Source organism: Dipodomys merriami, unplaced genomic scaffold (assembly GCF_024711535.1).
Source record: "Dipodomys merriami isolate MVZ:Mamm:240054 unplaced genomic scaffold, mDipMer1.0.p SCAF_3, whole genome shotgun sequence".
Classification (NCBI taxonomy): domain Eukaryota; kingdom Metazoa; phylum Chordata; class Mammalia; order Rodentia; family Heteromyidae; genus Dipodomys; species Dipodomys merriami.
This window is the reverse complement of record NW_027204492.1, coordinates 88,191,510-88,209,711: the sequence shown is the minus strand read 5'-3', so window position 1 is coordinate 88,209,711 and position 18,202 is coordinate 88,191,510.

Here is an 18,202-nt window from a genome sequence, read left to right as displayed (position 1 = left end):
AAATCTATACCATGGACGATGAATAGAGTGACTCTTCAGTCAGAAGTGCCAGGAAAAATAGAAAAGTGTCAATTCTTGAAAGGGAAACTGGAAATAATTTTCTGTATGTCTATTGTTGGATCTTGGTACCTAGACTCTAAAAACTTTTTGAAAATGTTTGAAACAGTCAGGAGCTGTTTGGAGCTTCACTGGCTTTATTCCCTCATGAAAATGTGCAGACATATTCCAGTTATAGGCTGGAAATGAAATCAAAATGTAAAAGTAGAAGAAAAACAATCTCTCTCTCTCTCTCTCTCTCTCTCTCTCTCTCTCTCTCTCTGTATGTATATATATGTATGTATATATATATATATATATATATATATATATATACACATATATTTAATCAGACCCATAGATGAGTGCTAGTGGCTCAAACATGTAATCCTAGCTAGAGAAGGGGCTGGTATCTGAGGATCACAGTTCAAAGTGAGTCCAGGCAGAAAAGTGTGTGAGACTCTTATCTCCAGTTAACTACCAAAAGGCTGGAAGTGGAGGGGTAGCTCAAGAAGTAGAGTGCCAATCTTGAGTGAAAAAGCTAAGGGACAGTGCCCTGGCCCTGAGTTCAATCCCTATTACTGACACACACACACAAATCAGACTCATGAAAAAAATGTCAAATTTAGTTAACTGCTCATGATCATTATGTTCAAATGTACTCATTTAAGAGCTCCTTTTCTTTACAACTATTAACCCTTCTAATGGTATAAATAGGATAGTTAGATGGAAACAGGTGGCTTGTGCCTGTAATCCTAGCTACTCAGGAGGAGGAGATCTGAAGATCACAGCTCAAAGCCAGCCAAGGCAGGAAAATCCATGATACTCTCATCTGCAATTAACCACCAGAAAACAGGAAGTTGTGCTGTGGCTCAAAGTGGTAGAATGTTAGCCTTGAGCAAAAGAGCTCAGGGACAGTGCCCCAGACCCTGAGTTCAAGCCCTGTGATTGACAACAACAACAACAAAAATGGGGTAGCTGGCTCCATCTCTGGAGATGCTGCCTGGCAATTTGGTCCCAGGGTACAAAAATCTTCTCTGGTCCTCTGGAATAGCCAATTCCAGCTAAGAAAGAGGACCTAACTTCTCCAGTACTCAAGACATATTATTTAGACTCACTGAGCTACAACTGTCCCATTTTTACAGAACTCCCTTTTACTGCTTTATATTTCTCTGTAGTATGGTTACCCATAAAATACCTTTTATATCTTATTTTTATCATCTACCTCTCTCCACACTAGAAAATACAATCTCTGAGGGCAGGGATGGTTGTGTGTGTGTGTGTGTGTGTGTGTGTGTGTGTGTGTGTGTGTGTGTGTGTGTATGTGTGTGTGTGTGTGTGTGTGTGTGTGTGTGTGTGTGTGTGTGTGTTCCTCCTGTAGCCCCAGTTCTTAGAATTGGTAATAATGCACAGCATACAACATAAAAACACCAAGGAGGAGAATTTTGTATTCTTTCTTTTTCTTTATCCTCTCTCTCTGTCTCGGTCTTTCTATTTCTCTGTCTCTGCTTTCTTGCTCATAGCTGGCACTCTACTACTTGAACCATGCCTCTAGTCCATCCTTTTGCTGGTTATTGTAGAGATGGAATCTTGAGGATTTTCCTGCCTGACCTGTCTTTGAACTTTGATGCTCCAGATTTTAACCTCCTGAGTAAGCGAGGGTGACAGGCTCGAGTCACTGGCACCCAGCTCATGAACTCAATTTTTACTTGTACATATATTAACATGAATCCACATGATAATTTCCAAATCCTAAGATTTATAAATACAAGACTTTCCTTGTACACAATTTTGGGCTCTGTTTTGTTTCTGTGCTGCACATCAAGTATTAAAATGGCAAAGATGAGAAGGGAGTCTGACTCAAAGAATACAAAATTCAGCTGACAATTGGAGGAACGAAGCACATAAACACTTAAGCCATGACACTAGGCATCCAATTCCAAGGAAAACCTAGCAGCTGCTCCATTTCCCCTCACCTACATAGGGGGTATAACATAAACTACCCTTCCAATCTGTTTATTTGTGGATTGCTGGATTAGGAAAAGGACAGTGCCTATTTCAGTTTCTCTAACCCTAGGTCCTGAACCCTAAGGCTGGTGGTCTTGGGTATGGTGATAGGAGCCTCCCTCAGTAAGAGTGCCACTGCTGAGATGTGGAATAGGGCTGGTAAGTCTCCATTGAGGAAGGGTTGTTGAGTGGGGCCAGAAGGTCTTCTAGAAGGGATCCTAGAAGTTCTGAGATGGAGCTCCAGGGTCTCTCATCAACATACACTGTCTGCTCTTTACTGGCATCCTTATCTAAGATTTCCTCATTTGTGCCCTGGATCCAAAGCTTCCTATACCTAAATCCCCTGTTAAAAAAAAACAACAGCAAGCAATAAAACAATGCCCAGAAATAAGGCTTGCTATGTAATTTGCAGAATCCAGTAAAAAAATAAAAATCCAGAGATGCTCATTCAAAAGTCACTAAGACTTTCAAGATGACAGATCATGAAACCATGCAGGCCCCTTCTCAGTGCAGTCTCTGTGAAGCTCTATGGGCTGCAGGCCCATGAAGCTGGCCTTGTCCACCCCCAGAAATTCAGATTTTATTGGGCTTGAGTGAGGTCCAGGAATTGTAGTTACTTTAAAGCTCACGCAATATTTTTCACATGCTGTTAGGACTGAAAGAAAGAAAAAAAACACTGATTCTAGTTCAGGGAAAAATAAAATACAAAAGATTTTTACAATTACAATTGACACGTGCATACAAACTCATCTCTAATTCAATAACTCAAAACCCTCGCACTAGAACATTTTCAGCTTACCCAGGGTGAAATCATCATGACAACATGCTTTAGAAAATGTTTCAACCCATACATAAGTTATAAGCTGTAGTCATGAATCACCTTTTGATTTCCTTTTTTTTAAAAAAACAAAAATGTCATGAGAAATGACATATTTTCTCTTATAGAAAATTGATATAATTTTAAGTGTTATTACTCATCATTCACATAAAACTTGAAATAAAGCTAAACAAGAATATTGCTAAATGGAAATTTATTATCACATCAATAGAATTCACAATGAAGCTGAAAAATATTCAAACTATTGTCAAACAGCTTTCTCCTCCTCTCCTAGCTAGAAAATAAGAAACTAAGATGTACAAATTCTGAGAATTCCATCAGGGAGAAAGATCCATGGACAGTTTCATTACTGACACCCCTTAAGAGAATCTTGATAAGCTCTCCCAACCTTTGGATCCAAGATTGTCCTCAGAAGCACCATACTGAAAAGTATGCTTCCTACTGCCCAGAATTGTGAAGGCCATGGCTGTATCTGAACAAGAACCAAACACTGGGGCCCTCCCCATAGTCCTTGTGGATACTCACTCTCTTTCCAGATAAAGATGCATGGCTTTCAATGTAGCTCTGGAAACCAATGGGCCCCACTGGCAATGTTGGCCACCTTTCTATACTCACAACTGTGTGCACTTCGCATGTACTGTCTGTACTTCAACTGTCTGTACTTCTCTTCCATGAGACAACTTGACTGCATAGATTTTTGGTTTGGGTTTTGGATTTTGTTTTTGAGAGAAGGTCTTGCTATGTAGCTCAGGTTAGCCTTACACTTGATACACACACACACATACACACATACATACATACATACATACATACATACATACCACAGGCCAACCTCAAACTCTCCATCCTCTTGCCTCAGCCTCCCAAGTACTAGGATTACAGGCATGTACCACCATACCCAGGGACCCAAATAGTGATTTTTTTTTTAGTAGAGTGGCCCTTCAGATACGGGAAGAATGGTGACGAGGCTTCCTGGTTTACACCAAATCTTCCAGGATTTAGCACAGAAAACCCAGCCCTCTGAGATAAAATAGTTCACCTTAGATCCAAGATGTCACTCAAAGTCATTTCCCTAAGCTTCTAGAATCTAAAGATAAGCATGTAAGGAAGGTTTTGCTTGCTTTTCCCTAGGGATTTTTTTAAAAAAATATGTGTTAACCAGATCCCATACTCCCATCCCCCAGCTTTGTATGCTTTGCACACCTGCATCTTTCTTCAAAGAACTACCCTTAAGCTACTGGATCTACTTCAATGGAGCTTCCAAGAGTCTAGTAGGTTTCTGTCCTTACCCATACTACCTCCATTTACTTTTATTCTCCATTCTTTCTTTTCTATCTCTCTGTTTCTTAGCTTCTTAGCTCTGTATTTATTTCTCCTTCTAGGTCTAACATTCATGATACCTGCCAGATTTTTAAAATTGATTCTTGGATTTTAGCTTTCTTGTAGGTTTTTGACTTTCTATGAACAACTCTCATTTTTATCATCTTCTGAAGTTTCCAGGTAGAAACTTCCCACCCTTGCTTCAACCCTGTAGAGTTCCCATAGGCATGGCCAGTTGCCTGACCAGTTGGAAATCCAGTGTTCAAGGAAAGGCAGTTTTATAGCCACTAACAGACCAACATAAGAACATGATTTTGACATGGGGCATATGCAAATGATGAGATTGTTAGCTTTTAGAGGGGTCATTTATCATAAATAATTCAGCCCAAAACTCCTCTGAGTGTTTCTGCTATGCACAGAGTTGGTGTGTAAAACTTTTCGGTACAGGCAGGAAATGGGAATAATTTTATAATTACAAGGGGCAAATTAATGTGCAACCACACTCAAGTTCCTTTTTTACATATATCCCTCCAAGTGGAAATAGATATATAACCCTCCACTGTGTGCAGGTTGTGATGCAAATTCTTAACTCAGAATTCTGGCAGATAGAAAACAGACATTCTCTAAAATTCACTGATCAGAGCTGCTATGAAAAAATGAAAATGTAACATGGCTCAGCATGGCTTGAGACAGAAATTGGCCACCATGGTCAGTCAGGGGAAAGAAGGTGAGAACACAGACTAAAACAATATAAAGACATTGACTTTAGCTAGACATACTCAAGGGCTTCAATGGGGTCAGATTGGAGGTAAACATCAAAACCATATTGTGATTAGGTTAAAGGTTAACTCTTCTGTTTTCGTTTATGGACACACTATTAGGAAAACCCATTTATATGCAGCAAGTTTTATCATTTGTGATAAAGAAATGTAAACAATCTTACTTCAGTGGGAGGTCAGTGACAGGTTGCTGCCAGTTGTCTATAAATCTCTTTTATTTCTTGGCCAGCATTGACAAACACTACCCAATAACTTCACTAACCAAATGATTGTGCTCAGAAAGCAAACACTCCTTCAAGAAAACATATTACGGATTATTATTTGCAGCAAAAAGACATCGCTTAATCAAGAGAGAACTCATACCCAGTGTTTTCTGCAGTAATACAGATAATTCAATTCATTCCACATACATTATTTGAAAATATACTCTACAACAGGCACTGTGTTGAGGACCAGAAAGGATAATTTTCCTTTTTGTTATGGATTTTTTGTAAAGAATTAGAAATTCAGATCAAGAATCTTTCACTAGCCTAGCAATTAGAATTTATGCCACCCTATCAAAAATCAAGATTAAGCTGATAGTCATGGAATGAATAATAATATGCAACTTTAATAAGAACATGATAAGCTATCCAGACAAGGTGGCCCAGCTTCTCAAACAAAAAAAAAAAACAATTTCAGAAGCTAGAAGAAACAGATAATTCATCTAATTTCCTTAAGTGTTTTTCTTTGAAAGCCAGTTGCTGTGGTTCACTTCTGTAGTCCTAGCTACTCCAGAGGCGCAGATCAGGAAGATGGAGAATTGAGACCAGCCTGGGCAAAATGTTCATGAGATCTATGTTAGTCAATAAAAGCTAGATGTGGTGGTGTGCACCTGCCATACCAGCTATGAGGAGGAGATTGCAGTCCAGGCCAGCTTATAATTGTGAGGGCCTACTTGAAAACATACTGAAAAACAAAATAGGTTGGGGATGTAACACAAGTAACAGTACATCTTCCTAATAAGTAGTTCAAACTCTACTACTGCCAAAAAAAAGTTTCTTCTTGGGCAACAAATTACAACACCCATACTATAAACAGTGCTTGAAAACCATATAGTTCTAAAGCCAAGTGATCCATAGATTCCTGAAACATGTTCACAGTAGGTAGAAAATAACTTCACATCTAATCTCTGAAACCTTGGTATATATTGCTTTCATGGCATGACATGTCAAAAAAGTACACATTATAGATGCAAATAAATTAAAATTGGGAGATTTAGCCTGGATCATCTGGATGGGGCTATCACAATCACAAGAGTTCTCATGGAAGGAGGTTAGAAGGCCCATATAAGGGGTTATTATGTCAGAAACAAAAAAGAGATAGAGGAGAAAGAGAGGAAGAGGAAGAAGAGAAGGAGGAAGAAGAGAAGAAGGAACAGGAGGAGGAGGAGAAAAGAGAAGACTGACTTCCTCAATGATCAGAAAATAAATGTGTGTTGTTTTAAGCCACTAACTTTGAAACTACCACAATGGCTAAGGAATGTTTATGGAAAATTATGACAAATGCAAGTCCTCTGAATAATCCTAAATGGGTAGGTGACAACAGCTGTATCAGGCCCAAAGGAAGCACCAAATCACACAAAAAAATCAATCTGCAATATGACAACTTAAAAATAGCCTCAAATTCCATAATAGACTTCCCTTTGAGAGGTAAGATCTGTGTCCCCCATCCTTAAATCTGAGTCACCAACATTTCCGTACATTGTGGAAATGTTGACATACAGTATATGAGAGTGGATCACAGAAATCCATGCAGTTTTAGTGAGAAATAGGTCTTGTTGTTTTTTTTTCATATTTTTAAAAGAAAGTCCTAGCAAGAATAAACATACTTCATCAAAGAGAAATAAGTTAAGCTGTATTGAGTTTAAGATTTCAATTCAAACACATTATGGGCAATTTACATCTGCTTTCTAAAAAATATCCCAGACTAGGACTCAAACTAGGAACCTGCCACTTTTACTCATTGGGTAGCACTCTATCAACTGAGCCACACTTCCAACCAGTTTTTTTTTTAATTGTGAAAATGCCGTACAGAGGGGTTACAATTACATGGGCAAGGTAATGAGTACATTTCTTATCAAGCATTGTTGCCTCCTCCTTTGTTTCCCCTTACCATCCCTTCCCATCTCCCTCCCCCCCACCTGTTTTTTTTTAAACAAAAATTATTGTTCCAGTCTTTGGGCTTATTTGATTCTCTAGGTTGGACATATTTTTCTTTTGCCTAGTATTTTGCCATTTTCTATTACAGGAATAATTTTGAGTGCCATTCCTTCATTTGCTATGTCAAAGGAGGGCAATGGTTTCCAGTCTTCAACTTGGGATCTAGGATTCACAACTGGCTTCAGCAATAATTAAGTTTATAAATGACTATTTCTGTATGTCTTCACTATCCAGGCTTATTATGATCTCCCTTTCCTCCTTCTTCTTTGGTGGTACTGATTTTAAACTTAGAAGCCTCATACTTGCCACTTGAACCACAAGCCCAGGTCTTCTTGTTTTAGTCAATTTTTAGATAGGTACGGCTATTTATTTGTTATCTCAGCTGATATGAATTTATGTCCACCTACTTACTGCTAAAGCTGCCATGTAGCTGGGATGACTGGTGTATACCACCACACCCAGTTTATTTGTTGAATGATTTTTTTTTGTCTAAGCTAGTTTCACATTGAAATCTTCTGTTCTCCACCTTCTAAGTAGTTAAGATTACAGGTCTGAGTCACCAAGCCCCATAGATTTCTTCTTAAACCTCTTCTTCTTTACCAGCTCTCAATGTTTATAAAATTAAGGAGTATTTCCTCTGACATTTTTTGTTGTCAAGGTGATGTACAGAGGGGTTTCAGTTATTTAATTAACAAGAACTCTCGTCTCCATCTATTATCCTCATTTCTTTCCAATTTAGTGAAGTAATTTTTCTTTGGGCCATTTGGCTATATCATTAAGCAACTCCAAAACTATTTCTGATAAATGTTTGTTTAGCTTTTCTTCTCTGAAGAGATAAACTTTGCTTGGCAATTCAGTAACAATGACCAGTTCTTTAAGAAGACACTCTAGGTGGTAGGCCTATATAGGACACATCACCTAAAACCTACTAAGCAGTCTCAATTCAAGCTTAGAAACCTCTAAAATGTGATTCCTTACACAGTAGCTACAAATTATTCATGATTTAGGAAGATTTTTTTATTTTTAAATTTTGCTAGAAATTCAAACTTACGTTTCTGTCTCTCCTAGATTCTTCATCCAGATTCACTTATAGTTTACATTTTGTCCCATTTCCTGTACCATCCTCTCTTCTGTTTATGCAAAACACACATATACACACACATACACATGTTGTTTTCAGAGCCAGTTTTAGAGTCAGTTGATGATGTCATATCTCTTTAAATCTACAATGTCTGAGTGTTTCCCAGAACAAAATATTGGCATAACTAACTGCCATATAATTGTCAATGATTTTAGACAGACTTCTAATGTCTGGTTTCTCATAAAATTCCTAGTATATTTCAGAGAAAATACTGGTTTGAACACATTGCTAGAATCAGGTCAAATCCATGCATGTGTACTTTTGATCCTGGGAGTTTCTGAGAGTAGAAAGTCCTCCGTCTGCTATTACAGATGGTCAGACTTTTCTAAATCCCCTGTGTCTCTGTAATAGAGAGAGGAAAGGAGGGAGGAAGTTTCTGAATTCAAGTAAAAGGAAACAAAAAAATCCTCCAAAAATCCAATTTGTGCATATGTCCCCATATTATTAAGCCTAAACTTTCTAAAAGTCTGATCAAACATTCTCCTAAACTAGACTAAGATATTTGGTACATCTATGTAAAAATTAGGAGATTGTCACTTTCTCATTAAGTGTTGCAATGTTCACTTCATGAAGATATCAAGAAGGTTTATTATTTTTTCCTGGACTTAGATAAAGTATATTTTTTGCTCTATTACAATTACCCAAACCCAAGCATATGTAAGAAGCTGATCTTTCCTACCATCTCCCAGGATGTATCATTTGTAATTTCCTACTTTCCTACTTTGAGATCAATGCTCCAATTGAGTGTTTTGATTTCTTTCCTATTTATTTGGAAAGATGACTTATCTGTTCTTCAGCTTACATGAGTCACTTACTCATCAAAATCAGTAGAAGACATTGTTTACAATTCTATGTTTTTGCTACTTGAAAACCTAATTTTATTTCCCAAGATGTTTATATACACACTTTTTCCCCTTTGAAATAACAATATGTAGTTTTAAAATATTTAATGAAGAAAAATATCTTATTACAGAATGAATTTCATTCTACTCTGTACAAGAAAAATACAAATTGGATGGCTGATTGCAGTTATTTGACAGACAGAAGCATGGAGTCTCTAAGAAACACTGTGTTGTGGCAGCTATGAAACACAGGCTGGTCCTGAACTTGGGATTTTCCTGTCTCCACTTCCTAAGTGCTGGGATTACAGATGGACACCATCACCCTGGTTTAGAATTAATGTTGAATGAAAGTTGTGAGAGCTCCTTATTTTTCATCTTAGGGAATAAGTACTCAGTATTGTTCCATTAAGTGTGAGGTTAATCATAGACATTTTAATACTCGTTATCAGATTGCAGAAGATTCCTTATATTCTGAGAAAACTTGTTTCTTAGAAGATTCATCATTTAACACATGGCTGAAGAATAATCCCAAATAACAAAAATCAAGATGACTGTGGAAAAATGAAGTATGTGAGGTTGCTATATCTTTACCTTTGACTCAAAGAAATCCAAAGCTATCTGAGTTCTTTCTTCCCTCTGAACCTTACCCTCTTACTCCTCAGCCCTTGTGAACTAGAAGTATTTTCCAAGTAGAAGGTAAATCCCAGTTTGAAGCATTCTTACAACCAAAAATATACTACATATTATGCTAAAACTCCAAAAACTACCACCCAAGGCCCAAAACCCTTCCAGATTTAAGCCATATAAGTAAATGGGCCTTACAAGCCATTTACCAATTCTACCAGAAATCCTAACCTCAATCTAGTAAAAGAAAGGAAATAGAGAAGACAGAAAGCAAATAATTTCTTAGTTCTTCTGCTTCTAGATGTTCTGTGGGCCTACAAAGGAGTGATGTGGATGCTGTTGGTTTAGTGAAAGGAACCTGGAATGCTGGTAAAGGAATCTGGGTTCTTTTTATTCTATCCCTATCTAGCCACTTGACCTTGGAGAAGACTCCCTGGTGACTTTCCTGGACTTGTTTTCATTTTCAAAATGCACAGACTCCATCAAGGCTCCTCTTAAATTCTGGAACACTATAGTTTCAAATTGAAATATCTAAACATATAGCAAGACTGATGGACCTGGACACAGGACACATCTGTAACTCTAGCTACTCAGCAGACTGAAAACCAGAGGATTTCAGTTCAGAGCCAGCACAGGGCAGAAAAGTCCATGAGATTCTGTCTCCAAAATAACTAGCAGAAAAATGGATCGAGAAAATGTGATATATATTCACGATGGCATTTTACTCATCCATCAGAAAGAATGATATTGTATTATGTGTAAAGAAATGGAAAGACCTGGAAACATTATGTTAAGTGAAGTAAGTCAGGCCCAGAGAGACAAAGGTTGTATGTGTTCCCTCATATGTGGAAGCTAGAACTAGCTTGTAAACATAAAAGAGTAAATATGTTGGGCTGTATGCAGTTAACTGAAATATGGTACATTCAAGGGACAACTCAAATAATGTAATTCCTTAGAAAGGCAAAGTCAAATTTCAACAAAATAAACACCAAGAAGCAACTACTCAAAAGGGATAGTGTAGGATCAAAGGAAGAGGGGTAGATGAATGGAAAGGAGAAGAAAGGAGGATAATGTAGTCAAGAATTCAATGTATACTCTACAAAATTAAGAAAAGTGAGGGAAGGTGTGAATTGGGAAGGATGGGTGAAAATGTTGAAAGGAGTGACATTGATCAAAATGAATTTTATTAATAAACTGCTCTGTTAAATGGCAACTTAAGGATAATAAAAATAAAATAATCAGCAAAAACCAGTACTGCAGGTATGATTTAAGAGATAGAGCTCCAGCCTAGCAATCAAATCTAGCAAGCATGAGACCTTGAGGTTGATGTTAAAAAATTACGAATCTGCTAAATAGTAAATGCAAATAGTCTGTGCAACTGTTTACTGGATGACTCAAGTAACATTCACCGCAAGGTTATCAACCTAGGTTGTGACATTACATATTGATTACCCCAAGAAATATCTCCTCATCTAGATCACAGCTTCCTACCCAGCAAGAACATATTAAGGTAAGGCTTACAAATTTCTTACACAGGGAACAAGAAATGTTCCCCTTCAGCTTTGACAGGGAAGAAGTGGGAAACAATGGGTGTCCATGAAGGGGTGAGGAAGTAGAATAAAGAAACTTGGCAGCTAACCAGTCCTCTAACTTTCATGAGGAATAACAGAGAAGCAATTCACCTGCATTAATAGGAAATGTTCACTCCTGAGAATTCCCTGGAGAACCAAACCATTCAATCAGTACAAAATAAATTCAGCAGGACACTAGAGTATTATAGTTAACAGGCCCAAATCAACAGTTTAAAGTTCTGTTCTTGTTCTACTGAAACCAACTTGGTCCTAGCTTTCTGGGACAGTGCAAATTTTATGTAATTCAATGAAGGTCATTAATGAAAGCGTAACTGTGATAGATTTAAAGTAGGGCTGAAAATTCTTTGATGCTTCAATTGACAGGAGTTACGTCCCTTTCCTTTGAATCTTGGCCAGCTTGTGACTGATTTAGCCGACAGAGTCTAATCATAGTGGTTCTGTGTGACTTCTGAGGCTAGATCAAAACAGGAAATGGAACTCATATCCCATCTACTGGAACATTCTCTCTTGGAGCTCTGAGCCACAACATGAGATGTCAGACTATTAATGAGATACTATACACTGAAGAAGCTCCAGTCACATGGAAGTACCCCATACAGCTGCAGCAGTCATTAGTCCCTGAAGATCTCACTTTCCAGGTCATCCCAAAATGTGAGTGATGAAGTTTCTAGAAGTTTCTCATCTTAAGTCACTCCTAGCCATCAATTTTCACAGCAGAGAGCTCTGCTACTCTGGGAGAGATAAGACACTGTAATAGTCACCAGTCTGAACTACTGATCCACCGAATCACAATAAAATTGCTGCCTTCTTTAAGTTTGCCTAATTCATTCAACAGCAAGAGCTAACCAGAATAATAACCAACAAATGTGATTTAATCATTACACCTTTGTAATACTTTCCATATTCAAAACTTTAAAGCTAAATCTTTGCTCAGTGACTATCTCCCAATCTTATATTTGGGAGGCATAATCACTGTTTAACCTATCATGGGCTCTGTTTCCCACCCCACCCCCTGCCCAATGAAAACATTTCATAGAATTTAATAACTGTGCTGATATGCGAGACAGCTGGTATTTACAGAATGTACTAAAAATGTGACTTAAGTAAGTTTAAAAGCAGCAATATGGAATAGAAGACCAATTTTGTCTTACAGGAATTTGTACCTGAGTTGATAGAGAAAAATACAGGACAAAAACAAATTTGCTTATAGAAAGGCAGCTAGCATCTGTCTAGGTAGTATGGCCTTGCATGTACAAGAACAGGTTGTGGATCTCTACATTCAAATTCACATTAAGACACCTTCCCTTTTAGTTGAATGCCTTCAGTTATGCTACCTAATTCCTTTGTGCCTCATTTTCCTCAACTGTAAAATGAAAGTGTCATGGTAACTTCTTGCTGAGCATTTATGAAGAGTAAGTATGGTAACATATAAAGCATGGAACCTGACATATAAAGGTCTTAAATGTTAGTTGTCACCATTACAATAATATTTGAGAGAGTGATTTGAGGTTAGAAATAGTCCCCCACAGCTACTTGGTGAAATGCAGACTTAAAGAAAGTTTCACTAAAAAGTCATTTAAATAATCTAGAGACCAATGGCTCAGGTGTGTCCCTGAGCACAGGGATTCATGCTTGGCTTCTCTCTTCTTTGTCACTCACTTCCTATGGTTCCCCCTTCTCACCTGGCTACAGGTGTGATGAAAGTGCTTGAGTTCTGGAATCAGACTGATGATGAATCTTATTTATCTTGCTACTTAGGATCATGACCTTGGGCAAATTGGCTTGCTTTTTAGTTTCCCCATGGGTACAGAGGAAACCTACATTTATGGAGCATTGCAGGAGAGAATCCAGTATAATAGGCAGTTGACTCATTTTCATGATGGGGTAAAGTAAGAGAGGATTAGGGAAGATGCTCCAACTATATTTTATATAGCATTCTGATTAGCCTGTAATCAGAATAGCTTTACTTTTAACTTGTAAAAAATTTATTATCTTAAACATATTATCCTTAAAAAGTATATATATATATATATATATGTATATATAATGTGTGTGTGTGTGTGTGTGTGTGTGTGTGTGTGTGTGTGTGTGTGTGTGTGTGTATTTTTTGGTACTGGGGATGGAATCCAGAGCCTTGTGCATGTGAAATACATTCTCTACCATTGAACTAGGTATCCCCAATCCAGCCCCACAGGTGGATTTTATCATGATCTAAACACATAATGTTGTTGGGCTTGGACTTCAATGTGCCAAGAATTGTAAATATGTGTTTACATTCCCAAGGCAAACAGAACCTAGACATTTGGGATTTCAGGCATAAAAGCTTTTTTATAGGTCAGAAAAAAATGAGACAACTTTCATAATTTTTGTTTAAACAAAAATAACCCCTTCAAAGGATTTAGCACATTTATAAGTTGTCCAGAAACACCAATAATATGAAATTCACAGGCATTATGTAGAGTTTGTGGGAGGAGAGAATCAACAGAAAATAGTGCACACTATGTGATTCCATTCATAGACCATTCAGGGAAAGGCAAAGCTATGGGAATAAAGGTAGACTTACGATTTTCTTTGTTAGGATACTTCCTGGAAGAGGAACTGGGCAAGGATTTTGTGGTACTGGAAATGTTCTAAAACTTGATGTAGGTCATAGGTGTGAATGTATCTAAAAATTAGAATGTGCTGTAGATCTGTGTGTACATGCATGTGTGTGTGCTGCCATTGCTTCTTTCTACCAATGGTGATGATGAGGAAGATAGGAGTAGTATGAAGGCACTTTACATACATCTGGTTGTACACCAAAGCTTTCATTTTGGTAATTACTTTGAATTTAGCAGCAAAGGCTTGATGTGGCAATAACAGTGTGATTTAGCTCTCTGCTTTTCCACCATTCTGCAAAATGAAGGCCTGGTGGTGAGGGGGGGATATGTAATTATTTTCTTCATATATAAAGGGCTTATAAATAGAAAATACCAACCCTAGTGTTGGTCATTTCCTGGGGAATTAATAGCCAGCTGGGGTTAATGGTCCTTAGTTTGACTTTAGGCCATCAACTCTTCTTGTTGCTCATTAATTCCCAGAAAATGCCCCGCGCCTTGATGGTTATTGCTTAAATACATTAAAATCAAGTTAAGGGGCTGACTTAATGTTTAGCTGTGATAATGTAAAACACAAGGAAGTATTCCCAGCACACACATTCACTGTTGTGTGTTTTCATTTAACTCATTTTCTTCTGTACTTTTGAGTAGTACAATGGAATGGTGCACAAACACATTTTTACAGATGTATGTGTGTGTGTGTGTGTGTGTGTGTGTGTGTGTGTGTGTGTGTGTGTGTGTTCGTGTGTGTGTTTATAATTCACCAAAGGATACCTGCTCAGAAGCCTCCTTGAAAAAAAACCCAGTACAATAGCTTTGTGATTTCAGTGAATATTGTCTTCTTGAGCCCAAGTGAAAGTATTTAGATACAACAGGAAACAGTTTAGGAAAATATGGGTTAAGCAAATTGTCTGCTTTTTATGAATTTAGCACAAAAGCATTCATAAAAGCAACAATTTGTGGTTAGAATAAGCCCAAGGGAGGCTTGAAAAATGAGGAGGAACCCTTTAAAACAACATTTTCCATATGCTTCTTTTGAGAGTAGAAAGAACCCTTCTCAGGGCTTTCTGCTTTTTGCTAGCCAATAGAGGCAAAGCATCCTAAGGCAACTACAAACAGTTAAACATATGCACTTCTTTTCTTTTGTGCTGGTACCAGAGCTTGAACTGAGAGTCTCAAGCTCTCATGATCTACCATTTGCATCATGCCTCCAGCTAGCTCCAGCTTTTTTCTGGTTATTTTGGAGATAGTCTCTCAGTCTTTTCTGCTCATGCTGGCATTAAATTGTGATCCTCAGAGCTCAACCTCCTGAATAGTTTGTATGACAGGCCTGAGTCACCAGCATCTGGCTAATCACATACATTTCTAATTTTTAAAAATCCTCTCTTCATCGAATTCAATGAAATGGAAATTTGTTGTGAATGTTTTATGTGCAAGGCTGTAAGGGGAAGAGATAATAGACTGTCCAGCCCTTGTCTTCCATACCCCATAGTCTAAGTGCAAGAAATGAATAGAGAGTCCTAGGTTTCAGAACAGAATGTATTTCTGTCTATAATGAAGGCAAATGTCTTCAAGAAACCAGATGGAAGGCTGGAAAGATAGCTTAGTGGCAGAACATTTGCCTAGACAAGCAATATTCTATCCTCAACACCAGAAAAAAGGTGGAGCTTATTGTGGACTGAGAAAGATTCGCAGATTACTCAAATTATGAAAACTCAAAGAATTTGGAAATTAAGAATTATCTTAATTTCTTCTGTGAATTAGGTTCCAAAACCAAGAACATGACCAGATGCCCAAGAATCACAAGTGGAGAACACTTCATTGCAAAGCATTTTGAAAATGATTTGAACCTCTCAAAATTAATTTGTTCAAATGTCTGTGACTAAGGGAATAGGGAAATTGTCACAAAGTCAAATTCACTGGCCCAACCTGAGAAATTACGTCAGGGTACCTCCATGAATAATCTGTGCATCTTACTCAAACCAAGTTCCCCTGGTGAAATTTTAGTGTGCCAAAGTTTGACATCACTGAAATTAGTCTTCCAAATGGAAAATTAGTTTGCTATACATTGAGAAAGATGAAAACTCATAAACAAAAACGACCACCATGATCAATGAAACTCCTTATCTTGAGAGCAGCTAAATTATTCATGTTTAAACTCCCAGCAAATACTTCATAATTTTTTACAATTTGAGAATTTTGTTAAGATTCTTATAGACCAAGACCATTTCTAGTCCACTCTTAACTTCTTGATAAATCATGGCATGTTAGTGATGCACTCAGAACACACCCATACTCACTTTTTAATTTTTTTGTTTATTTTTTAAAATTTATTTTATTTTTATTGTTATTGTAGAGTTGAGGTACAGAGGGGTTATGGCTACATGACTCAGGTAATGAGTAATGAGTACAGTTCTTTCTGAAGCATGTCTTACTTTCTGTTGCTCTTTTCCAATTTCCCTTCTGTCCCCACTCCAATAGCTATGTGCAGATGATCACTTTTTTTTGAGACGGTGTCTCATTAGGTATCCCAGGCTGTTCTAGAACTTGTGACCCTCCTGCCTCAGCTTCTTGCATGCAAGGATCACAGGCATGTGCCACCATATCCAGCTTGTTAACACACATTGGATAAATAGGGTAATGCATGAGTTAGTATAGGGAAATTCATATTCCAATGCTCAACAGGATCTTTTCAGTGTTCCTATAATCAAACCATCTATCCAAAACAGATAACCTGGACATTATGTGAATTCTGTTATTCTGAAACCCCTAAGGAATGAATGCATATGTCAAGATAATTCTCTGCTTTGAAAGTCACACTGGTAGAAGGGAACTTGGTTATTTCACAAAACACAAAGAAATAACTTGCAACACTTGTATCAGTAATATTGAGAGAATTTGTCTGGGATAATTAGACAGGATGAGACTTTTGCAATGAACTAAAATTTAAGTGTTTATATAAGCAGAAATAAAATCCCAGCCAGGTACTGGTAGCTCACGCCTGTAATCCTAGCTACTCAAGAAGCTGAGATCATGGCTCAAAGCCAGGCAGGAAAGATAAGTCCATGAGATTCTTATCTCCAAGAAACTAACCCCCCCTCCAAAAAAAGCTGGAAATGGAGCTCTGGCTCAAGCAGTAGAGCACTGGCCTTGAGCAAAAAAATCTTAGGGGCAGGGACTGGACCCTGAATTCAAGCCCCAGGACTGGCAGAAAAAATTCAATCATAGGCTTAATACCACTTAACTGAAATGTTTAGGGCAAAAAGCGTTTTGAATATTTGGGGGCTCAGGAACATTTGCATATACATAATAAGATTTTGGAAATGAGATCCAAGTCTGAACATGAAATTCATTTGCTTCATAGGTATCTTGCACAACACAGACTGAAGATAATTTTACACAATGCTTTTAATGCTTTTTAAAATATGAATCAAGTTTCATGATGTGGAGCTTTCCATTTGTGTCATGATATTGGAAGTCAACAAATTTGAATTTTGTAGCATTTTAGATTTCACACTTTTGGATTTTGGATTAAGGATAAGCAATCTCTCTCTCTCTCTCTCTCTCTCTCTCTCTCTCTCTCTCTCTCTCTCTCTCTCTCTCCCTTTTTCTCTCTCTCTCTCTCCCTTTCTCTCTCCCTGTCTTTCTTTCTCTCTACTTCTCTCCATTTATGCACTTGTAAACAATGGATGGTTACACATACCTTTCCTATATCTCAGAGTTGAGGAATGCATAAGTGAATTTTTAAGTGGTACAATGTTATGTAAATAGCAATTTTTATTATTACTTCTATTGGTGAATATTTCTATGGTAACTATTTAGTTTGTAAATTTTCCTCCTTAAATCACTTTTCAAGAAGTCTATACCATTTATTCCAAATTGACTCCAGGATAGCATTGGATGATTTGGATAGTAGTTGAAGAGAAACAACAAGAAAATTTATAAAATTTGTTTTGAATAATTTACTCACATTATTTTCTTAGATAATGGAGAGCTAGCTACCAACATATACTATGTTAAGCTTACTGTGGTCATTTGAAGAAATCTACCAGAAAAAATGCTGGTTAACGGGTACACTTGCCTCTTCCCTATTTCTAGGGTTTTTTTTAGCTAGCCCAGTTATTTTCATCATATTCCCTTTTATCTTAAGTTCACATAACCCTAGAACCTGAATCTAGGGCAAAAGAGAAGAGATTAGATCTAACACTATCGATTCATTGATGTG